General features: G+C 42.5%; 2 protein-coding genes across 4 annotated transcripts in view; both read left to right on the top strand.

Annotated features, from left to right (window-relative positions):
* LOC118973375 (uncharacterized) overlaps positions 1-20,806 on the top strand; it is a 111,197-nt gene extending 90,391 nt beyond the window's left edge. The window contains exon 3 of the mRNA XM_073232488.1: positions 19,667-20,806. The gene's annotated coding sequence lies outside the window, so the exon portion shown is untranslated. The remainder of the gene's footprint in view (positions 1-19,666) is intronic.
* The window catches only part of TRAK1 (trafficking kinesin protein 1), a 137,438-nt gene that overhangs the window by 5,189 nt on the left and 107,191 nt on the right, over positions 1-25,058 (top strand). The gene's annotated exons all lie outside the window — the stretch shown is intronic.

Here is a 25,058-nt window from a genome sequence, read left to right as displayed (position 1 = left end):
AGAGAGCCTGAACACACAAACTGTGAGAGGGTGGCAGTTTCCTGCCAGATCTGGGCATGATCAACCCTTTTCATCTTGGTTAATCAGATAGTCATGAAAAATGGTATTTCGCCTTATTTTGTATCTTTCAAATTATGAGTAGACTGCCTCTTTTCTAATGTACTTTGTTTTCTGCAAATAGCATTTTTTTTCTTTGCTCATTTCTCTAACAGATTGTTGACCTCTAAGAGGTATTGTTGAATTTCTATGGTATGTACAGAGGATAGGGCAGGTTGAGATTGTTTTTATATTTCAGAGGAGGAAAAATGTCTTTAAAATAGTTACACAAATTACTGTTTAACTATGACTATGTTTGATATTCACAGAAGTACAGTGTGCTAAGGGAACAGGTGCTGAAGGGGATTTTTATAGTGACATTTCCAAGAAGCTTCTGTGGGAAAGCAGTATGTAAGCAGGAATGAGCTGAAGGGTAGGAAGTATAGGAGTTGGCAGGGCAGGGAGAGAGGGCAAGAGCATCTCAAGCAATGAAGCAGCCTGAGCAAAGGCCTTGTGGTGGGAAGATACTGATGGTAGCATCTCACATGAAGAGAGCATTGACTGTGTGCTAGCCAATGTCCTAATGCCTTTAGGTCTAACATCATTTAATTATTGTATATTAATTGTCTATTGGTATGTAATGTACTTCCCAAATCTTGGCAACTTAAAATAACAAACATGTATAGTCTCACATATTTCTGCAGGTCAGGAATTTAGGAGTAGCCCAAGGAGGGTGCTTCCAACTCAGGGTCTCGCATGGTGCTGCAGTGAAGATGGAAGCTGACGACTGTGGAAAACGGTCATCTGGCAGTTCTTCAAAGGTTAAACATAGTTACCGTATGACTTACCGATTCTACTCCTACTTACATACCCAAGAGGAGTGAAAACATAAGTCCCACACAAAACCTATATGTGAGTATTCCAAGCAGTGTTACTCATAATAGCCGAAAAGTAGAAGCAATCCAAATGTCCGTCAACTGATGAGTGGATAAACAACTTGCGGTAGATCCATACCATGGGTTATGGTTCAGCAATAAAAAGAATGACGTACAGATACATACTTGAAAACAGTATGTTAAGTGAAAGGAGCCACAAAAGGTCACATATGAAATGTCCGGAACAGGCAAACCCATAGAGACAGAAAGTAGATTGGTGGTTACCAGAGGCTGGGAGAGGGGAGGGGGGAGTGACTGCTCATGGGTACATGGTTTCTTTTTTGGGATGATGAAAATACTCTAAAATTAGATACTGTAGATGGTATTATGACTGTGAATATACTGAAACCTACTGAATTATACACTTTAAAAGTTGAATTTAATGGTATTTAAATAATCTCTCAATAAAATTGTTATTTAAAAGATGAAGTGTTGCCTGGGGCTGGAGTATCTACCTCCCAGGTGGCTCACGCAGTTGCCTGGGAAGTGGTCACTTCCTTCATATTCTGTTGGACTTGTAGGCTAGTCATGGTTCAGTGTGGGTGGGTACCACAAAGGCAGGTGAAGGACAACGTCCCTGAAATTAAGTCCTATCATTATCTCCATTTTATAGATGAAGAAACTGAGGCACAGAGAGCTTAAGTAACCTGACATTATCACACAGCTTATTAGTGGTGCCAGGGTAGGAAACCAGGCAGTCTGCCTTTAGGGTCTGCTTTCTTAACCATTACCAATATTTTATGAGCTTTGACTGTGATCCACACTTTAAAAAAGAAATCTTATTTTATATCATGAGCTGCATCCTCATGAAGTTCCTCTAAATAACTTCACCTTTATTGCTTGCAAATTCACATAGATATTTTGTTCTGTTTTCTTTAGGAAACGGATGCTAATTCTGATCCACCATATTGTTTTCCTGCCCCTTTGCAGCTTGAAAAATCTTGCACTGTGCTATTTTATCTCCACAGAAACTTAGAATACTTGAAATTCAGTGATCCCCATGCTTTATCTCCCGCAGCCAGTCCTGCTTCCTAGAGCTAACCCTTAGAAACATTAGCCTAAAAAAGGGTACAACATAAAAAATGCGAACACTTTAAAGACTGGACCTTCAGATTTTGCACACCATCATGTACTCAGCCTTGTATTTTTCTTCCCAAAGGAAGCTTTGTTTATTGCATCCTCCTAAAAATATTCTGTGCATGTGGGTGTGTATGTCTGTACCCACTTCCTTCAAATATTTTCTATAATGGGAACATATACAACATACAGTGTTCTGTGACTTAATTTTTCTACTTAGTAATATATATTGGAGACCTTTTTCTCTGACAGTCTTACATCTACCACACTCTTTTTGTCGGCTGCATATCATTTGTTGCATGCAAGACCCACAATTGATTTTAATCAATCCCCTGTTGGTAGACATGTAGGCTTCTGGTAGTTTACAGATACAGATGGGGTTTCAGGGGATATCTGTGTTCCCGCATATTTCACTAAATCTGTGCTAAATGTGCTCATGAGGAGCATTCCTTAAGTGGGGAATTCAGTTTTTTTGTTGCTGTTGTTCCTTTTTTTTTTCTTTTGGTATTATTAATGTACAATTACATGAGCAAAATTATGGTTACTAGACTCCAACCATTATCAAGTCCCCACCACATATCACGTTACAATCACTGTCCATCAGCGTAGTAAGATGCTATAGAATCACTACTTGTCTTCTCTGTGTTATACTGCCTTCCCGGTGTCCCCTGCCCACTACATTATGTGTGCTAATCATAATACCCCTTTTTCTCCCTTATGCCCCCCTTCCCACCCATCTTCCCCAGTCCCTTTCTGTTTGTTAACTGTTAGTCCATTCTTGGATTCTGTGAGTCTGCTGCTGTTTTGTTCCATTAGGTTTTTCTTTGTTCTTATACTCCACAGATGAGTGAAATCATTTGATACTTGTCTTTCTCCACCTGGCTTATTTCACTGAGCATTAATGCCCTCTAGCTCCATCCATGTTGTTGCAAATGGTAGGATTTGTTTTCTTCTTACAGCTGAATAATATTCCATTGTGTATATGTACCACATATTCTTTATCCATTCCTCTACTGATGCACACTTAGGTTGCTTCCATTTCTTGGCTATTGTAAATAGTGCTGTGATAAACATAGGGGTGCATATGTCTTCTTCAAACTGGGCTCCTGTGCTCTTAGGGTAAATTCCTAGGAGTGGAGTTCCTGGGTCAAATGGTATTTCTATTTTGAGCTTTTTGAGGAACCTCCATATTGCTTTCCACAATGGTTAAACTAATTTACAATCCCACCAGCAGTATAGGAGGGTTCCCCTTTCTCCACATCCTTGCCAACATTTGTTGTTTGTCTTTCGGATGTTGGCCATCCTAACAGGTAAGGTGATATTCATTGTGGTTTTAATTTGCATTTCTCTGATGATTAGTGATGTGGAGCATCATTTCATGTGTCTGTTGGCCATCTGAATTTCTTCTTTGGTGAACTGTCTGTTCAGCTCCTCTGCCTATTTCTTAATTGGATTATTTGCATTTTGTTTGTTGAGGTGCATGAGCTCTCATATAATTTGGATGTCAACCACTTATTGGATATGTTATTTATGAATATACTCTGCCATACTGTAGGATGTCTTTTTGTTCTACTGATGGTGTCCTTTGCTGTACAGAAGCTTTTCAGCTTGATATAGTCCCACTTGTTCATTTTTGTTTTTGTTTCCCTTGCCCAGGGAGATATATTCATGAAGAAGTTGCTCATGTTTATGTCCAAGAGATTTTTGCCTATGTTTTTTTCTAAGAGTTTTATGGTTTCATGACTTACATTCAGGTTTTTTTATCCATTTTGAGTTTACTTTTGTGTATGGGGTTAGACAATGATCCAGTTTCATTCTCTTCCATGTACCTGTCCAATTTTGCCAACACCAGCAGTTGAAGAGGCTGTCATTTCCCCATTGTATATCCATGGCTCTTTTACCATATATTAATTGACCATATATGGTTGGGTTTATATCTGGGCCCTCTAGTCTCTTCCATTGGTTTATGGTTCTGTTCTTGTGCCAGTAACAAATTATCTTGGTTACTGTGACTTTGTAGTAGAGATTGAAGTCACGGAGTATAATTTCCCCTGCTTTATTCTTCCTTCTCAGGATTGCTTTGGCTATTCGGAGTCTTTTGTGGTTCCATATGAATTTTAGGACTTTGCTCTAGTTCATTGAAGAATGCTGTTGATATTTTGATAGGAATTGCACTGATTCTGTAGATTGTTTTAGGCAGGATGGCCATTTTGACAATATTAATTCTTCCTGTCCATGAGCCTGAGATGTGTTTCCATTTATTGGCTTCTTCTTTAATTTCTCTCAAGATTGTCCTGTAGTTTTCAGAGTATAGGTCTTTCACTTCCTTGGTTAGGTTTACTCCTAGGCATTTTATTCTTTTTGATGCAATTGTGAATGGAATTGTTTTCCTGATTTCTCTTTCTGCTAGTTCATCATTAGTGTATAGGACTGCAACAGATTTCTGTGTATTAATTTTATATCCTGCAACTTTGCTGAATTCTGGTATCAGTTCTAGTAGTTTTGGAGTGGATTCTTTAGGGTTTTTTTGTGTACAATATCATGTCATCTGCAAACAGGGACAGTTTGACTTCTGCCTTGCCAATCTGGATGCCTTTTATCTCTTTGTGTTGTCTGATTGCCGTGTCTAGGACCTCCAGTACTATGTTGAATAACAGTGGGGAGAGTAGGCATCCCTGTCTTGTTCCTGATCTCAGAGGAAAAGCTTTCAGCTTCTCACTGTTCAGTATGATGTTGGCTGTGGGTTTATCATATATGGCCTTTATTATGTTGAGGTACTTGCCCTCTATACCCATTTTGTTGGGAGTTTTTTTCATGAATGGATGTTGAATTTTGTTGAATGCTTTTTCAGCATCTATGGAGATGTGATTTGGTTTTTGTCCTTTTTATTGATGTAGTGGATGATGTTGATGGATTTTTGGGAAATTCAGTTTTGATGGATGTTGCTAGAGACGTTGTACTTTCTGAATTGTTCAGATAAAGTGGGAATTTCTGGGACTGCACCCTCCACATTCCAGGCATTAGCAAACCTCTTGCTCTTTGCCTACTGAGCTGTGTAAAACAGTGCCTGTGGTCACAATTTATATTCCTCTTAATGTGTAGAGGTTGAGCATCTTTTGGTATTTCCCAGAGCAATTTTTATTTTTATTTTCTGTGCTATGAGGTAAATGCTTCTTTTCAGTTTCTGCTTTTAGCTCATGGAGCAATTACCTCCATAATTCTAAATGATCATTATATTTACTTTCTTTATTACCAACTGTAGAGTTGGTCACATTGTAGGACCTGCCCCACTGGATTTCTGGGAAGGTTAAATGAGTTAATACATGCAGAACACTAGCATGCTCTTGGCACACACTAAGTGTTCAGTTAATTATTTTCTTTGTTACGATTGCCTGCCTGTTTTTCTTTTTTTTTTTCTTTTTTCTTTTTTCTTTATTTAAATTTTATTTTGGTATCATTAATCTACAATTACATGAAGGACATTATGTTCACTAGACTCCCCCCTTCACCAAGTCCCCCCCACATCCCCGTTCACAGTCACTGTCCATCAACATAGTAAGATGCTGTAAAATCACTACTTGTCTTCTCTGTGTTGCACAGCCCTCCCTGTGCGCCTCCCCCCTGACACTATACATGCTAATCATAATGCCCCCTTTCTTTTTTTTCCTACCCTTATCCCTCCCTTCCCACCCGTCCTCCCCAGTCCCTTTCCCTTTGGAAACTATTAGTCCATTCTACGGTTCTGTGCTTCTGCTGCTGTTTTGTTCCTTCAGTTTTCTTTTGTTCTTACACTCCACATATGAGTGAAATCATTTGGTACTTGTCTTTCTCCACCTGCCTTATTTCACTGAGCATAATACCCTCTAGCTCCATCCATGTTGTTGCGAATGATAGGATTTGTTTTTTCCTTATGGCTGAGTAATACTCCATTGTGTGTATGTACAACATCTTCTTTATCCATTCATCTACTGATGGACATTTAGGTTGCTTCCATTTCTTGGCTATTGTAAATAGTGCAGTGATAAACATAGGGGTGCATCTGTCTTTTTCAAATTGGAGTGCTGCATTCTTGGGGTAAATTCCGAGAAGTGAAATTCCTGGATCAAATGGTATTTCTATTTTGAGCATTTTGAGGAACCTCCATACTGCTTTCCACAATGGTTGAACTAATTTACATTCCCACCAGCAGTGTAGGAGGGTTCCCCTTTCTCCACAACCTCCCCAAAATTTGTTGTTGTTTGTCTTTTGTATGGTAGCCATCCTTACTGGTGTGAGGTGATATCTCATTATGGTTTTAATTTGCATTTCTCTGATGACAAGCGATGTGGAGCATCTTTTCACGTGTCTGTTGACCATCTGAATTTATTCTTTAGAGAACTGTCTATTCAGTGCCTAAATTGGATTATTTGCTTTTTGTTTGTTGAGGTGTATGAGCTCTTTATATATTTTGGATGTCAACCCTTTATCAGATCTGTCATTTACGAATATATTCCCCCCTTACTGTAGGATACCTTTTTGTTCTATTGATGGTGTCCTTTGCTGTAGAGAAGCTTTACAGCTTGATATAGCCCCATTTGTTCATTTTTGCATTTGTTTCCCTTGCCCGGGGAGATATATTCAAGAAGAGGTCGCTCATGTTTATGTCTAAGAGATTTTTGCCTATGTTTTTCTAAAAGTTTTATGGTTTCATGACTTACATTCAAGTCTTCAATCCATTTCGAATTTACTTTTGTGTATAGGTTAGACAGTGATCCAGTTTCATTCTGTTACATGTAGATGTCCAGTTTTGCTAGCACCATCTGTTGAAGAGACTGTCATTTCCCCGTTGTAGATCCATGGCCTCTTTATCGAATATTATTTGACCATATATGTTCGGGTTAATGTTTGGAGTCTCTATTCTGTTCCATTGGTCTGTGGCTCTGTTCTTGTGCCAGTACCAAATTGTCTTGATTACTGTGGCTTTGTAGTAGAGCTTGAATTTGCGGAGCGAGATCCCCCCCCCCCCCCACTGTATTCTTCCTTCTCAGGATTGCTTTAGCTATTCGGGGTCTTTGGTGTTTCCATATGGATTTTTGAACTATTTGTTCCAGTTCATTGAAGAATGCTGTTGGTAGTTTGATAGGGATTGCATCGAATCTGTATATTGCTTTGGGCAGGATGGCCATTTTGACGATATTAATTCTTCCTAGCCAGGAGCATGGGATGAGTTTCCATTTGTTAGTGACCTCTTTAATTTCTCTTAAGAGTGTCTTATAGTTTTCAGGGTATAGGTCTTTCACTTCCTTGGTTAGGTTCATTCCTAGGTGTTTTACTCTTTTTGATGCTGTTGTGAATGCAATTGTTTTCCTGATTTCTCTTTCTGCTAGCCCATCGTTTGTATATAGGAAAGCCACAGATTTCTGTGTGTTAATTTTGTATCCTGCAACTTTGCTGAATTCTGATATTAGCTCTAGTAGTTTCAGAGTGGAGTCTTTAGGGTTTTTTATGTACAACATCATGTCATCTGCAAATAGTGACAGTTTAACTTCTTCTTTATCAATCTGGATTCCTTGTATTTCTTTATTTTGTCTAATTGCCGTGGCTAGGACCTGCAGTACTATGTTGAATAACAGTGGGGATAGTGGGCATCCCAGTCTTGTTCCCGATCGCAAAAGAAAAGCTTTCAGCTTCCCGCTGTTCAGTATGATGTTGGCTGTGGGTTTATCATATATGGCCTTTATTATGTTGAGGTACTTGCCCTCTATAACTATTTTTTGAGAGTTTTTATCATGAATGGATGTTGAATTTTGTCGAATGCTTTTTCAGCATCTATGGAGATGATCATGTGGTTTTTGTCCTTCTTTTTGTTGATGTGGTGGATGATGTTGATGGATTTTCGAATGTTGTACCATCCTTGCATCCCTGGGATGAATCTCTCTTGGTTATGGTATATGATCCTTTTGATGTATTTTTGAATTCGGTTTGCTAATATTTTGTTGAGTATTTTTGCATCTACATTCATCAGGGATATTTGTCTGTAGTTTTCTTTTTTGGTGGGGTCTTTGCCTGGTTTTGGTATTAGGGTGATGTTGGCTTCATAGAATGAGTTTGGGAGTATTCCCTCCTCTTCTATTTTTTGGAAAACTTTAAGGAGAATGGGTATTATTCTTCTCTGTATGTCTGATAAAATTACGAGGTAAATCCATCTGGCCCAGGGTTTTTTTTCTTGGGTAGTTTTTTGATTAACGCTTCAATTTCGTTGCTGCTAATTGGTCTGTTTAGATTTTCTGTTTCTTTCTGGGTCAGTCTTAGAAGGCTGTATTTTTCTAGGAAGTTGTCCATTTCTCCTAGGTTTTCCAGCTTGTTAGCATATAGGTTTTCATAGTACTCTCTAATAATTCTTTGTACTTCTGTGGGGTCCGTCGTGATTTTTCCTTTCTTGTTTCTGATTCTGTTGATGTGTGTTGACTCTCTTTTCCTTTTAATAAGTCTGGCTAGAGGCTTATCTATTTTGTTTATTTTCTCAAAGAACCAACTCTTGGTTTCATTGATTTTTGCTATTGTTTTATTCTTCTCAATTTTATTTATTTCTTCTCTGATCTTTATTATGTCCCTCCTTCTGCTGACCTTAGGCCTCATTTGTTCTTCTTTTTCTAATTTCGATAATTGTAACATTAGACCATTCATTTGGGTTTGTTCTTCCTTCTTTAAATATGCCTAGATTGCTATATACTTTCCTTTTAAGACTGCTTTTGCTGTATCCCACAGTAGTTGGGGCTTTGTGTTGTTGTTGTCATTTGTTTCCATATATTGCTGGATCTCCATTTTGATTTGGTCATTGATCCATTGATTATTTAGGAGCGTGTTGTTAAGCCTCCATGTGTTTGTGAGCCTTTTTGCTTTCATTGTACAATTTATTTCTAGTTTTATTCCTTTGTGGTCTGAAAAGTTGGTTGGTAGGATTTCAATCTTTTGGAATTTACTGAGGCTCTTTTTGTGGCCTAGTATGTGGTCTATTCTGGAGAATGTTCCATGTGCACTTCAGAAGAATGTGTATCCTTTCGCTTTTGGTTGTAGAGTTCTGTAGATGTCTATTAGGTCCATCTGTTCTAGTGTGTTGTTCAGTGCCTCTGTGTCCTTACTTATTTTCTGTCTGGTGGATCTGTCCTTTGGAGTGAGTGGTGTGTTGACGTCTCCCAGAATGAATGCATTGCATTCTATTTCCTCCTTTAATTCTGTTAGTATTTGTTTCACATATGTTGTTGCTCCTGTATTGGGTGCATATATATTTATAATGGTTATATCCCCTTGTTGGACTGAGCCCTTTATCATAATGTAATGTCCTTCTTTATCTTTTGTTACTTTCTTTATTTTGAAGTCTATTTTGTCTGATACTAGTATTGCAACACCTGCTTTTTTCTCTCTGTTTACATGAAATATCTTTTTCCATCCCTTGACTTTAAGTCTGTGCATGTCTTTGGGTTTGAGGTGAGTCTCTTGTAAGCAGCATATGGATGGGTCTTGCTTTTTTATCCATTCTATTACTCTGTGTGTTTTGATTGGTGCATTCAGTCCATTTACATTTAGGGTGATTATTGAAAGGTATGTACTTATTGCCATTGCAGGCTTTAAGTTTGTGGTTACCAAAGGTTCAAGGTTAGCTTCTTTACTATCTTACTGTCTAACTTAACTCACTTATTGAGCTATTATAAACACGGTCTGATGATTCTTTATTTCTCTCCCTTCTTATTCCTCCTCCTCCCTTCTTCATATGTTGGGTGTTTTATTCTGTGCTCTTTTTAGGAGTGCTCCCGTCTAGAGCAGCCCCTGTAAGATGCCCTGTAGAGGTGGTTTGTGAGACGTAAATTCCCTCAACTTTTGCTTGTCTGGGAATTGTTTAATCCCTCCTTCATATTTAAATGATAATCATGCTGGATCCAGTATTCTTGGTTCGAGGCTCTTCTGTTTCATTGCATTAAGTATATCATGCCATTCTCTTCTGGCCTGTAGGGTTTCTGTTGAGAAGTCTAATGATAGTCTGATGGGTTTTCCTTTGTAGGTGACCCTTTTTTTCTCTCTGGCTGCCTTTAATACTTTGTCCTTGTTTTTGATCTTTGCCATTTTAATTATTATGTGTCTTGGTGTTGCCCTCCTTAGATCCCTTGTCATGTGTGTTCTGTGTACCTCTGTGGTCTGAGAGGCCATTTCCTACCCTAGTTTGGGGAAGTTTTCAGCAATTATTTCTTCAAAGACCCTTTCTGTCCCTTTTTCTCTCTCTTCTTCTTTTGGTACCCCTATAATGCGGATATTGTTCCATTTCAATTGGTCACTCAGCTCTCTTAAAATTATTTCATTCATGGAGATCCTTTTATCTCTCTGTGCATCAGCTTCTCTGCGTTCCTGTTCTCTGTTTTCCAGTCCATTAATGGTCTCTTGCATCTCGTCCATTCTGCTTTGAAGTCCTTCCAGAGCTTTTTGTATTTCTGTATTCTCCCTCCTTAGTTCTTGCATATTTCTCTGCAAGTCCATCAGCATGGTTATGACTTTTGTTTTGAATTCTTTTTCATGAAGACTGGTTAAATCTATTTCCCCAGGTTCCTTCTCAGGGAAAGATGTAGAAAATGTCGAAGCTGTCTGGGTTAGTCTTGTCTGGATCAAATTTTTTTGCCTTTTCATGTTGATAGGTACACTGGTGAGCTATTGACTTGTCTGTCAGGTGGGAGAGTCAAGACTCTTTCCACTTTGCTCCTGGCCTTTCTTTACAGGGACAACTGTGATCCCTAGTGGCTTGTGTTGGGCAATTGCGTGTAGACTGGGTCTCTGTATCTTGCCCGGCCTGTATGGAGGAAGCTCCCTTGCCGTGGGCGTGGCCAGCCTCAGGCTGCTTCTCTCCTATGGCGGGGCCCCAGAGGGGTGATGGACAGAGGGCTGTTTGGCTGTTTACCTCTGTGAGGGGTCTCAGAGCTGTTGCCCCGGGGGTTAGTGCGCCCGGAGTTCCCTGGAATTTCCAGCTACTGGACTGTGACCCGGGATGCTTCCGTGCAGTTGTGGGGTCCCTGTTCCTTTAAGACTTTCAAAAAGCACTCACTTTTCTTTGTCCCAGGGGCGCCACCTTCGGGACCTGCTCAAAGGTCTTACTGTCCTGTTTCCCTAGTTTCCAGCACCCCACGCATGCACTGTGTCTGCGCTCTGGTGCAGATGGCTAGCAGTGGCTGTTTAGCAGTCCTGCGCTCCCCCTCTCCCTCCGCACTCCAACTCCTCTCCTCCTGCCGGGAGCTGGGGTGAGGGGCACTCGGGTCCCGCCGGGCTGTGGCTTGTATCTTACCCCTTTCACCAGGCGCTAGGTTCTCACAGGTGTGGATGTAGTCTGGCTGTTGTCCTGTGTCTTCTGGTCTCTCTTTTAGGATTAGTTTTATTTGTTGTATTTTCAAAAATATGTATGTTTTTGGGAGGAGATTCCCCCTGTCTTACTCTCGCCGCCATCTTGGCTCTGCCTTGCCTGCCTGTTTTTCTGTCTGTCATCTGTGTTTTCCCCATTCTGCCTGCCTGTCACTGTCATTGTCCATCTATTCATTTGTATTTGTCCTGGAGGGAAACCCCAGGACTCCTAGGGCAGTTGGGGCAGCAGGGAGGAACTGCAGTTGGGCAGTCATTCTAATGGTTGCCCTTCAGTTTGACCTCCGTTTCCTCCTCTCTTGTTGTCTCTGAGACTGCCCTGCAGCCTGTCTTCCACATCCTGGGCTCCAGGCTTGCTTTGTTTTCTGCTGCCAGTCTGATCCTGTCTGTCTTTCAGAAATGGGCTTGCCTTTTCCCCACTGATGACTGCTCTCTCACTTCCTCCTAACTGTGCCTTTTTGTTCCTCCACTGCTCTGAGCATTCAGAGGCAGGCTCCCCTTTGTAAGAGCCCGTGCTGCCTGCTCTGGGGTGTGGCAGGGCCTGGCGATCTGGAGGGTCTGCTGGAGGCCACAGGCTGGGACCTTGGGTGGCGGGGTGGAGGCCTGGAGGCATCTGGAGTGGTTGAGGAGGCCAAGATTATTTCTCTGTCTGATGGGAACAATGGGAATTACGGGAATTACTGGGGAAAGCAAGTGACAAGTTTTTGTGAAAATGCTTAGAAAACTCAGATCTCTGTAGAAGTCTAATAGAACCTTCTGCAGTGGTGAAAATATTCTCCATTAAAATGTCTTCATAGACTTTTAGGGTAGGACCCCTTCTTTTAAAAAAACTATTACTTGATTGTAGAAGTGACTGTCATCTCTGCATTGTTTGTAAAAAATGATTTAAAGATACTTCACATTATATTATTTAGATTTGTCTCAAAAACTTCTTGAATTCTCGAGGTTCCTGCTAGAACTCTCCTCTTTTCTGCTATGTATGCTTCCTTTTATTAGATAATGAGTATTTATGGTGGTGTGTGTGGAGGTGTTCTTTTTTTTGCTTTGGCTTCTAGGAAGCTCAATTTCATTGGATTTTCACCAAGTAGCTATTTTGGTAAAACTCTGTCCTTTGACTACTCCTGCCTGCTTCCCTTTAATAAATATAGGTTGCTCTTGTAAGCTCATCTTAATGGTTCTGTCAAAACCTTAGTGGACATACATGGGGTTGAAGAGGAAATAAATGAACGCTGGCCCACTGCACTTTCTTGAAGTGCCTGAACTTGCTCCTGTGGGAAATCTGCTCTACCCCTGCCTTTCTGCCTGAGCAGACCGTGTAACAGTGTTCCCGCGGGAGAAGCAGCTGGCTTCCTGCTGTCTAAGGCCTGTTGGCTTTGGTGCTGAGAAGGCTGGGTGTGTCCTGTGGCTGCAGCACATACAGTGTGACCTTGAGCAGGTAATTAGTGTAGGACCCAGCCTCTGCAGCGTGAGGATCTGAGCCCTGGAGTGGTTGCTGAAGTTCAGTATGGCAACACTAGTGATGTGGTGCATGGAAGGTGTTCGATAAATATTAGTGATTCTCTATACTTATGGTCAGTTTGATTCTCAATTTCTGTGAAGCTGCTTCCAGCCAGCCCAGTTGCCATGAAATCCAGTTACAGTCCTTGCTCATCACCCACATCTGATGGTTCGCTGCTCAACTTGAGTTTGAGCTCCAGAAGCGAGGAGCCGGGCTCTGGAGCACCCAGTGGGCATCCCTTGTGCCTGTGTAAGCAGGGGTCACCACGTATTTAACTTTCCTAGACTTCTGTCCTAGAAAACACCTGAACGTACGCATGCTGATGCGCTCGCAGTTGCAGGCGTGCTGGGGAGGCTGGCAGGGCTCTGACGGTCTGACGGCAAACCTCAGCCTTTCCGCGCCAGCGTCAGCACTGTGGCCAGTGGGCATTCATGCCATCTAGGAGGACTTTAATTTCCAGGTTTCCTTTCCTCCCTTTCTTTTCTTTCTTCCCTCCCCCTCCATTCTCCTCCCCTGCTCCTCCTCTTCCTCTCTCTGGGTAACGGACACCCTCTCACGTTACTTGATCATCCTGTGATAATGAAGGGGCTTCCTGATGCTCAGTTGGGATACACTGGGGTTTAGCTAAAGGCAGGAAGCTTAGGAAAGGTGTGTCCCAGACATGGGTTGCAGGTGGGTGAACAGGTGAGGACGTGACCAGTCCGGGTAGCACCTCTTGCCTGCACGCAGTGTGCAGTAGGCCTTCCGAGTTCTTAGATGGAGTTTCATGGGGAGGAGGGATGAGAGTTTGAATGAAGTGAAACTGGAGGCCTGAAGGCCATGAGTCCTGGAAATCTTTGAGAAGGAACCCGACCGCAGTGGCGGGTGGGGGAGTGAGTGTGGGAGGACAGGCAGGACCAGCCAGCCCAGCCCAGGCTCTGGGCAGTGGATGCAGGCTCTGGGTTTCCTGCTAACTTGCTGCCCGGCTGAGAGGCTGTTTCAGACCCCATGCAGCCCCTTCCCCACACCACCGGCACTGTGCTGAGCCTGGTGGGCATCCGGGGATGGGAGCCCACGGAGCCCCTGGCTCTCCGTCACCCCTTTTGTGTTCCATGATTTCCCCTGGAGCCTCCAGGAGCCCAGCAGCGGGGCAGAGGAAGGGGAACCCTGGGTTTCATCCGGAATCGGGCTCTGTCCTGTCCCTGCCACAAGAACACCAAGGAATGATGGGGCGAGAGCAGGGGGTGCTGAAGCAAAGGGTGTGGGTTCCAGCTGGGTGGGAAGCAGGCAGTAAAGGCGAAGTGGAGGAAGCAAGGGGCAGGGTCTTGACGTGGCATAGTGGGAATAAATGTAGGCGAACTGTGAGAACTGAGGGTCATGGTCACAGTCAGGGAGGGGGCATGAACCTCAGGTTTCAGAGGCGGCCCAGGTATGGCCGGCAGTGGTGGTGTGAAGTCCAGGAATTGAGCGTCAGGGGACTTGTGTGGAGGCGGGAGGGAAGCTGGATGATGCTGGGCTTGGTGGGGAGCATCACCGCGAGCCTGATGCCTCCGGCCGAGGGACTGTGGAGAGGAAGAGCCGCTTAAGCAAGGGGGCACGGACGAGTGTCTCCAGTGAACAAGGAGTTTAAAGATGGAAGAAAGTGATCTGGGTGTAGTTGGAAGATCCAGAAAAAGCCAGCATGAAGTCCAGATCCTGAGTGAGCTGGCTCCGAGCAAGACTCACAGCTTCGTCTTCCAGGAGGTTTTCAGCCCCAGCTGGGTTTTGATCTCTTTGGTGGAATATGGGTGGGCCAAACGGAACTTTCTTAGAGGGAGGGAAGAAGGAAGGTTTTGTTTATTAATGGTTGCAAAGATGATGATGAGGCTAAGCCTATGGGCGGGCGGACCCTGATAATCCTCTTGGTAGGAATTGCTGTTCTCATGTTTAATCCCACGTGTTAGGTTTCAGTTTACAGAATAAATGTAGTTATGTATTTTTTCTGTATCAAGGAAACCTCACAACAGGCAGTTCAGGTCATCATAGCTGCAGATTTGAACTTCCTCGCTCAGTGTTACTGCAGCTGTTTCTCCCTATGTACATGGAGGTTTGTGGTGAGTAGAAATGGGAAGGGGCAAAGTTGATTTCAAGAAAGGGCCTGGAGGTCTTCTGGTGCCCACTCCTGGTGCCAGGCTGCTGGGCCTGGAGGGAGGGCCTGCGCCTGACCAGGTGCAGATGCAGCGCCACCTAGTGGGCCAGGGAAGCACCAGCTGCAGGAGTGGAGTGGCAGCCTTATACCTGCATCATCTGGCTTTGCAACTTTTGAAAGGTATTGAAGGAAAGAAGAGTTAATTTAATTATCTGGAGGGTCTGACAGGTAAGGCAGGCAACTTCAGTTGTATAAACCAAAAGTTGTGTAGAACAAAAATCCACATCCCTTCTTTCTTTGATCCATCTGCCTTTATTTTAATCTACCCCCATCTGCTTTTTGCCAGTTAATTCCAGAAGTTGATTTTGTAAGGGAGGCCTATGAGATCCAAGTGTGGCCATGGCTCTTTTGCTTAGACTGCTTGTTGGGAAATCCCGAGGATGGTGTAATTCAGTTCCATGTGGCGAAATTTATTCTAGCTATGGTTGGTCACACTTTTCATGATTTTAAATTGGGTGCACTTTAGTCAGGGGTTGCAGTAGAAATGCTGGGTAACAATGACTCCCAGATCCACCGTGGGTACCGCGACATTTACTCCTTGCTCGTGGCTGTAGGTACCTGAGGATTGCCTGGGCTTTAGTTCAGATCTGTTCTTCTTGTCTCTAATTTTGAGGATTTGGGCTAAAGTGGCAGCAGCTGTCAGGGCCTTACTCTTCTGGTACAGGACAGGAGCTCCAGAGAACAAATTCAACCACACAGGTGCAGTGAGAGCTGCTGGTTGGACATGGACACAATATTTGATGTCTACTCACATCCCATTGATCAAAACAAGTTCCATGGCCCCGCTCAAAGTCAGAGAGCTGCAAAATGCTGTTGCATTCACAGCGAATCATAGCAAGGGTGGAAGTGAAGAAAGAATTGTGACCAAGACGGACAGCCTGGATTTTAGAAGATCCTCAGGTAATAGGCGCAGCTTTGAACAGCTGAGGTCTGTAGTAGCCTTCAGGAAAGCCTCATGGTGTCAGTGGCCTCTAAGCCCTTCACTCATGCTCTTAACGCTGTTGGGCCAGGAGCTGGGGTGGGGTGGTTGGGGGAAGGACATGGGCCTTGTGGCCTGGAGCAGGGGTTGGCAGACTTTGCCAGGAAGGGTCAGAGAGTAAATAGTTAAGGTTTGCGGGTTCCATGGTCTCTGTCACAATGACTGGTCTCTGCCTTGTAGCTGAAGGTAGCTGTAGACAGAACCTAAAAGAATGGGTGTAGCTGTGTGCCAATAACACTTTTATTTATAAAAACAAGCAAAGGACTCACTTTTACCATGGGCCATAGTTGGCTGACTCCTGGTCTAGACCTTCAAGCCCTGATCTGTATCAGGACATCGACTTAATAAGAGAGGAAAACAGCCCTTTTCAGTTGGAAAGCCAGAAAAATTCAAAGGGCTATTTGGTGAGTCCAGTAATCCCCACCCACTCAGCATTGTTGAGCCATAAACAGTTGATCCCTGTCATTGAATTCTCCCTGCAGCCAGAGATAATTATTTCTAAGTATGAAATCTCATTTTCAGTCGAAATGTTGGTGAAGGGCACCAGGAGCTCCGTGGGCTTTCCAACGGTGTAGGGAAGGTGACTCAATCTTCCTGGTGACTTCAGATTTATCTTTCATGAACAGTTTGGCGGGAGATTTGGAGACGTGCTAAGTGTAGTGGGTGTGCTTGATGACCCTGCTTTCACGTTCCTTCTGGTTGCATTTTGTGAGTGTGACCGCTTCACTAAGGTGTAATTCACCCACTTAAAGCATATAACTTGATGCTTTTTAGTATGTTTAGTGTATTAGATGGTTTAGTACAATTTGAGAACATTTTTGCTCCCCCAAGAAGAACCGCCTTACCCTTTGGCCGCCATTCCTTGTCCGCTCCCATCCCCCTGATTGTGGCTGCATCTTTAATGAGCCTTTGGAGCTCGCATCTTGGTCTCTGCAGCCCGACTTGGAGAGCAGAGTGAGAGACCTTCTCTTGCAGTCACTGTGCTATTCAAGTATATACCTATTAGATACTTTAATTGCCCCAATACTTGTGTATTGTAACCATGTCACCTGATGACATAACTTTAAAGTTTTTCCTTTATTACGGCTTTTTATTTCTTCATCTGCATTCTGCTTGCAGGAAGTTGTCCTTTGTAATTTTCCACTTTGAATTTATGTTTGTGTTGGTTTGAAATGTGGTTCAGGTAACCCGGAATCTTTGCACTGTCAGGTTTTATTTTACCTGTGTTTTTTCACTGCTAATTGCCAGGCTGTAGGATTCTTTTTTGGGGTGGCATTGAAATCTTTTAATATCCAGATGATCTCATTTGATGTTTTGAAAAAGTAACCATTGTTCATTTATAAAGAGAATTTCCTGTTCAGGAAGAAAGTTAGATTAACAATGAGACAGCTGACTGCCCTGAATGGTGGAGGTACAGTAGGTATTGTGGTTTCAAAAAATTTTTCTCTTAGTAAATTTTTTCTGATTCAGTATGTAATTCTTTGTCTCAGAGATTACCCATGATGCTAACGGACTTTCTTTCCATAATAAAAGCTAACTTTGGGGAAGAGAGGACAGGTGGAAAGATGTGGGTCCTGAACTCCGGCAGCTGCCTGGGCTGCCTCCAAAATATTGGGTATAAATGTTTTTGGAAAACAGAAAGGTGAGTGTAGGTATAAAAGGTTAATAATTTGAAAACAGGAAACTATATCTGAACCCCCAGATGAGAGCAACAAAACCCAAGAGGTGGGAGGAAGACTGGTGAGAGGAATTGTCCTACTTTTGTTAAAGGGTAATCAGAGAAATACAGATTTATCTCCCAGTAATTTAAAGGTGACAGTCTTTAAATGAGTAAATATTAGGTTTGACTGCATAAAACAATGGCTCCACCTGATAGGATTCAGTTTTCTCTCACAAAACGTTCAGAGGAGGGCTCTGCAGCACTGGTGCTGCTCTGCCGTCCTCAGGCCCCAGGCTCTTCCTGTCCTTAAGTTCTACCATACTAGCTGTAGTTTCCATTCTTCAGGTCATCACATGGTCTAATAAGGCTGCTGAACTTCCAGCCGTCATGTCTGAGTTTCAGTCAGCCTTTGGGAAAGCTGCTGATATCTCCCTAGCCAGAACTTATCCCCATGGTCACACCTTGCTGTAAAGGAGGCTGAGAAATGTAATCTTTGCATGGGGCTTTGCTACTGAGGAGTATGGATAATGGAAAGCCACTAGCAGCGTCTACCATGTTTCCTTGAAAGGAATTTGAAAGATATGATGTGAATCTTCAGAATTGGTGTTCCTTCATCTTCCACATTATAACCCGTGTAAGAAAGGTATTTGCATAGCATGAGGAGTGAATGGTGATAATAGCTGACAGCTGGAGGCCAGCCGGGACACTACCTGGTACCCTCCATGGCAGCACTGTTTGAGGAAGCTCTGTCCACTAGAAAAAAGGAGCCTGGTGTCACATATTCTACAAGACAAAAGACTGTCAAGCAATGAAACCTCAATAAAGTGGGACCACCAGGAGGCATGACAGAAGGAAGACCGGTCACATCTGGTATGACCATAAGGCTCCTATTTGAAAACAAAGCCTCAGAATGGGTAAAAAACTGAAGCTTTAGTTAGCTCTGTGCTATGTTTAAGGAAGTCTTAAAGCAGTGAAGAGAGTGGAAGTTGGTAATAGGAGGAAAATTTAGAGAATGGAGAATTATTAGGATAAATTATTTCATCAGTTGACCAGGGTCTTTAGGGTCAGAGGCAGTGTGGGTTGTGGTTGGGACTGTGGCTGCTGCGTGCAGACTTGGTGTTAGCGAATCAGGTCCACTATTTCCTAGCTGTGTGATATGGGTCTTTATGCCTTAGTTTCTCCTTCTGTAAAGTGGGAGTGGTAAGCCTCTCCACTCTTAGGTCTGTTCGGAAGATTAAATGAGTTAGTGGGTATAAGTGCTTGGTGATGGTAGCAGTCCATACATGTTTGCACTGTTACTGCTTATGTTTGTTATTGTTATAAGAGGTACAGCTGGATCCCAACACAATTCCTTCAAACCCAGTAAAATCCAGATGGTTCTAAAACAGCACCGTTAAAAATGAAGTCATAGAAGTGCTTGAAGTAAATATTGCTGGATATTTTAATAACCTTGAAATGGGGAAGGCCATCCTAAGTATGACATGAAGCCTAGAACAATGAAGAATGATGGATCAGTTTGACTATACAAAATTTATACTTCATACTGGCATTCTTGCTGTAACATGGTATGTCTGTTCCTGAAAAACTTGCATATTCTGCAAAATTGAGCAAAAAGTAACAGGAACTATGTGACTTTGTAACCAGAACACTAATGAAAACAGTATATTAGGAAATGATGTAACACCAGCTCCACTCCCTGTGGCTGGAGCCACACAAACCTTGCAGGGGGAAGGCTGTGAGGCATGCAGCAGGAAGCGGGCAGTGAGCCCCCGTGGTGACTGTTAAGGGGGCATAGAAGGAAGTGGAGCCCTGGGTGCAGAGGTTATTTCTTTTAAAAGGGTCCAGAAGGGCTACCGTTTCTGCAGTACTAGAGCTGAAGGGCCTTTTTCTTTCTGTTGAACGTTGTAATCATTCTCACTGTTTGACTCCTCTTTCCTAGGAAAAATTGTATGTGAATCAAATCAACATCCACATCGACATCGTTTTCCTATGAGCTCGTGAGGGAGAGTCCTGTTGCAGCAGAGCAAGGCTGTGTGGGGAATAAATTAAAGACAAGTAGGGTTGCAAGACACAGGACAAGTGGGGGAAAAGCAATCACAGTGTATTTGTAATGTAAAGGGTTAATATAAAGGTCTTCTATATATCAATAATGAAGAGTTGAACAACCCCAGAAATAAAAAAGAAAAAGGACATACAGAGCCTTCTGTAAAAGAACACAAATGGCCAGTATATCTGTGAAAAGATGTTACATACTGTTAAGAAACAAATGCAAATGGCCAATACTCAAATGAAAAGATGCTCAACATCACTCATCATCTGGGAGGTGCAAATCAGAACCACAAAAAGATATCTCAACTGTTAGGGTGGCTTTTTATCAAAAAGACAAGAAATAACAAGCATAGGCAAGGATGTGCAGAAAATGGAGCCCTCGTGCACTCTTGGTGGGAATGTAACTTGGTGCAACCGTTATGGAAAACAGTGTGGAAGTTCCCCCCAAAATTAAAAATAGACCTACCATAAGATCCAGCAATCCCACTTTTGGGTGTATATACAAACAAAATCACCATCTCACAGAGATCTCTGCACCCCCATGTTCACTGAAGCATTATTTACAATAATCAAAACATGGGAACAACCTACATGTCTTGGAGATATATATGTATATATAGCTCCATCCAGTGGAGGAGTACTATTAAGCCATAACAAAGAAGAGTATCCTGCCATTTGCAACAACATGGATGGACCTTGAGGGCATTATGCCAAGTCAGATAAGTCAGTCAGAGAAAGACAAATACTATATACCACTTACATGTGAAAGTTTAAACAACTGAGCTCATAGAGAACAAATAGGTGATTGCCAGAGGTGGGTGTTAGGAGATGGGTGAGATGGGTGAAGGTGGTCAAAGGGTAAGAACTTCCAGTTATAAGATAAGTAAGTTCTGAGATATAATGTACAGCATGGTAACTGTAGTTAATGATACTGTATTGTATGTTTGAAAATTGCTGGGAGTAGATCTTAAAAGTTCTTATCACAAGAAAATAAAGTTTTAATTATATGACATGATCAATGTTAACTAAACTTACTGTGGTGATTATTTCTAATATAAACATATATTAAATCACTAAGTTGTACAGCTAGGACTACTACAATGTTATATGTCATTGTAGCTTAATAAAACTGGGAAAACTAAAGGAATAAATGCTAATAACAAAATACAAATTTTATTAATGAAAGTAAAATCATACAAATAATGAAAAGATACTAATGTTTATCTATTGGGTTGGCAAGACTTAAAAAGTAAAAAAAAAAACATACAGTTGAGAATGTGGAAACAGAAATTCTTTTGTGTTCTTTGTGGGATATAAATTGGTACCTATCTGGAAGTCAGTCTGGTAATACGAACATGAATTTTTCCCCATAATTTCAGTCCTAGGAATTTATGTGAAGGAAATAATTGGACAAGTGTGAAGAGATCTGGTAAAAGAAGGATATTTATTTCCATGTTTTTTAATTGCAAAAGTATGATACATTTGTGAGTAGGAGATTGGATAATGAAATTGGGGCACATATTGGAAAATGGAATGCTATGCAAGTTTTAAAAGAGAGATAGGTCCTTGTCATGGAGAAGTATCTGTGCATACTGACATCATCATCTGAGGCCTAAGGAAAGGAAAGACCTAAAAGCAAAGGAAGTAGAAAAGAGATTTTCAAAGTAGTTTTGGAAGTAATAATTTTGTACAGTGCTTTTGGACCTTTTCTTCTTCCTCCATTTCAGTCTGTGCGATCTTGCCTGTGAAGTTGTCTAAGAATGTCTGATCGTATGTCTGTGAAATAACAGAAGTATGAGCTACAAGGTTGATTTGTAATAGCCTCTTGACTTTTTTGTTTCAAAATATTTTTAATTAAAAATTTTTAAAATAATTTTAGACTTACAGATATGTTGCAGACATACCACACCTCTTATTTCCCAAATGTTTGTATTTGTTTTAACATTTCTCTCTCCCCACCCCCATCTTTTGAGAGTAAGTTGCAGACATCATGATTTACTGTCTTTAAAAATTCATTTTTCTAAAAACAAAGGCATGCCCTTGTGTAACTGTAGTGTTATTTTCAAACAGTGTACTATAACCTAAAACACAGCCCTTCCACAGATTTTGTCCATTGTCTCACTGAGAGCAGAGTTTCTCAACCATAGCACTGCTGACATTTTCAATCTGATAATGCTTTGTTGTGGGGGCTGTTCTGTGCATTGTAGGATGTGGGATGTTCACCAGCATCCTTTGTTTCTACCCACTGGATGCCAGCAGCACCCCCTTCCAGATGTGGCAACCAAAAATGTCCCCAAACGTTGCCCAATGCCCCTTACAGGGCACAACTTGAGAATCACTGCTTTATAACAGAAGCAAAACAAAAAACCTTTTCTGCTTCAAGATCCAGTCTGGGATCATGTGTTGCAACTTGTCCTGGCTCAGCCCTTGCCTTTTACAGCTAGGGTGTGAGCTCTGCCATCTGACAGGCAGGCCTTGGGGGCCCGGGAAGGTTGTTAGAATGGAAGAGACAAAGCAAGCCTTGTCACGTGCATCCTGTGAGCTGGTGTCATTTTAGGGGAAGCCCCAGGTCTCCTGCAGACATTCACTGAGGTCCTTACCCCTCTGCCCAGTATTTATGAAGCATCAGTTTCCCCCAGAACAAGAGGTGCCTGTTAAGAACCAGACCTGCTCCTCATTTCCTTCTGCAGCATTTCCTGTCTGCAGACTGTGTCTTCACCCTATGGAGCTCTAGTCCAGTGGAAGAGGCTACTCTAGTCAGTCGCTGAATCAAGGACTATAAATTGTGAGCAGTGGAAAATGCAGGTACCAACAGAGAGGATAACATCAGGGCCTGCCTTGGCCTGGGTTTTCTAGGCAGATGGTCCTGAAGAAGTTAGTCTGCCTGGGATCCGGTGGCAGAGGTGTGGTTGGCAGGTGAAGGAAGAGACAAGTGTTACAGGGCAGAAGGCCCAGAATGAGCAAAGGCTCAGAGGCAGGAAGGAGTGTAGCCACTTCAGGATGAAAAGATGAGCAGCACAGGTGGAGGGCACAGAGCCTCAAGTGGGCGGTGGTGAGCACATGAGCATGCATACATGTGTGTGTGCACGTGCAAGTGTGTGCGTGTGAGTCTGGGTGTGCAAGGTAGGTTAAGGGGAGGCTGGTAGGCAGTTGATAAGCATAGAGAGGTAGGCAGTGGCTGGCAGGTGGGCCTTCTGGCCTGTGTGTCCTGGCGTGCAGTGCACAGGGAGGACGGGATGGGAGCAGGCATGGGCCTCCTTTGGAAATGGGCGCTTCCAGGGAATCACTGAAGGTGTGGGGGTTGGAACTGATGCTTTGGGAATTTGTCTCTTACTCCCTTCCTTCTGAAAGAGAATGAACACTGGGAATGTAGATGCTGAATAGGTGGCAAATCTAGAAGTCCAGAAATATTGCTTAGAAGTTTTAAAGTCCCCTACCTTTCCCTGAGTCACTACCACAGATGAGAGAGAGAATAATTTTGTTACGAAAGGTGTTCTGTCCGGGGCCGACTGGGAAAAACTCAGACTGCATGGTTTACTGACAAAAACAGGGTGAAGTGATGGTGGTCTTTGTGAGGGCTCCCACTCAGGGCTGCAGCTGTGGGTGGCAGCATTGCTGCTGACACAGTGGTGTGACTCTTCAGGTCAATTTACATGGCAGACAACACCGAAAGGCGAACAGAGCAAATGATGCTGCCGGCAGCACTGACTTTTTCTTCTGGCTTAGAAAAGAGTTTTCCCGTTTTTTGTGCCTTTTTTAGGAGACTTGGCCCCAAGTGGTCCTGGTTTTCACAGCACCTTCTTGAGCTGTGTATGTGTCCCCAGCGGTCCCAGGGGAGCCACCAGTCCAGAGAGTATGCCCAGATTCCAGGAAAGCTTGGGAAGAGGAATCCTTCCAATGGCATTCTGACCTCTCTTTCCTGTCCTTACTTGGAAGGATGCAATTTTTGTTTGAATGAGTAAGCTGTGGTATATTTAATTTTTATATAATTATTAAAACAACTAATAATGTAATTTTAATAAATATATACCATTCTAATGCTCCCCAAAGCCACTTCTTATAATGAGTAATTTGTAAAAAAACAATCTAATGATTGGAGAAATAGAGGAAGTTGTTAAAAGCCTACTTAAAACCTCCACCTAGAACAGTTTTTATAGGTTAATGGAATTGTCTAGATCCCATAAGAGTGGGTCCACCTATCAAAGATACACTAGGGGCATGATTTTTGCATAGTTGCAGTCCATCTAAAAAGTCTTGTCTCCCACCTAATTTTATATTATGTACAATTTTTTTTCTCTTCAGCTGTGTTGTCTTTAGAATTGCATTGAATCTATGAGCAAGTTGTGCAACCTCTGCCTTGAAGGTATTCCCAGAATCCAGCCACCTCACCCACTTGTCACCGTGGCCTGAACCACCTTCAGTTCCAGCCCGGATCATGGCAGTAGCCTCCTTTCCGACCCCTGGCTTGTAGCCCCTTCTATGTGTCCAAGCAGCAGCCATAGTGGCCTGTTCAAGCCTTGGGTCAAATCGTGGCCCTCTTGTAGAGCTGCTTGCCTCACAGATGAGTGAGTTCAGACCCCTGCCGCGGCCAGAGGTCCCGGGCAAGAGCCCTTCTCCTCACGGTGCTGGCTCCCCCTGCCCCTGCCTGGCTCCTGTCACATACTCTCTGTGCTTAGAATCCTGTTCCCCCCACCTTCATTCTAGTTTATGCCCAAATGACTTTTCCCCAGAAATGAACAGGGACTGATTTTCATGGTTTTGCAATATCCCATTAAATTGATGTCATTTAATTAAATACTACTGCCTTTTTGCTAAACATGAAAATTGTATTTGGGAATGTGATGTGTGTCTTTTAAAAAATGTAATGAAGTTATGACAGTTAATGTATGGAAAGGTGCAGAAATAATTTGTGGATACTTATGATTCCCATTTATATTTGATAAACTTCCATTGTTTTGATTTCAGATCTCCTAAATAATGGGTGAGAGCTAGGAAGATTCATTGTTAATGCAAGGTCAGTTGTTTGAAAAACAGCCTTATTAAGGTACAATCTGCATACCATAAAATTCACCCATTGTCAGTGTACAATTTCATGGTTTTTTAGCAGATTGACAGATTTGTGCTGACTGTACTATTTTTCATTCCCATCAGCATTGTGTAAGGGTTCCGGTTTCTGCACATCTTCCCTAACTCATGGTGGTGTCTGTGTCATGACAGCCATGCTAGTGAGTGTGTAGTGGTTTTGCGCTTGTTTTTCAGAGCTTTTTCATTGTGTTAAAATA

Source organism: Manis javanica, chromosome 3, assembly GCF_040802235.1.
Source record: "Manis javanica isolate MJ-LG chromosome 3, MJ_LKY, whole genome shotgun sequence".
Lineage (NCBI taxonomy): Eukaryota > Metazoa > Chordata > Mammalia > Pholidota > Manidae > Manis > Manis javanica.
The sequence above is the reverse complement of the archived record's forward strand: the minus strand, read 5'-3'. Positions and strand labels throughout refer to the sequence as shown.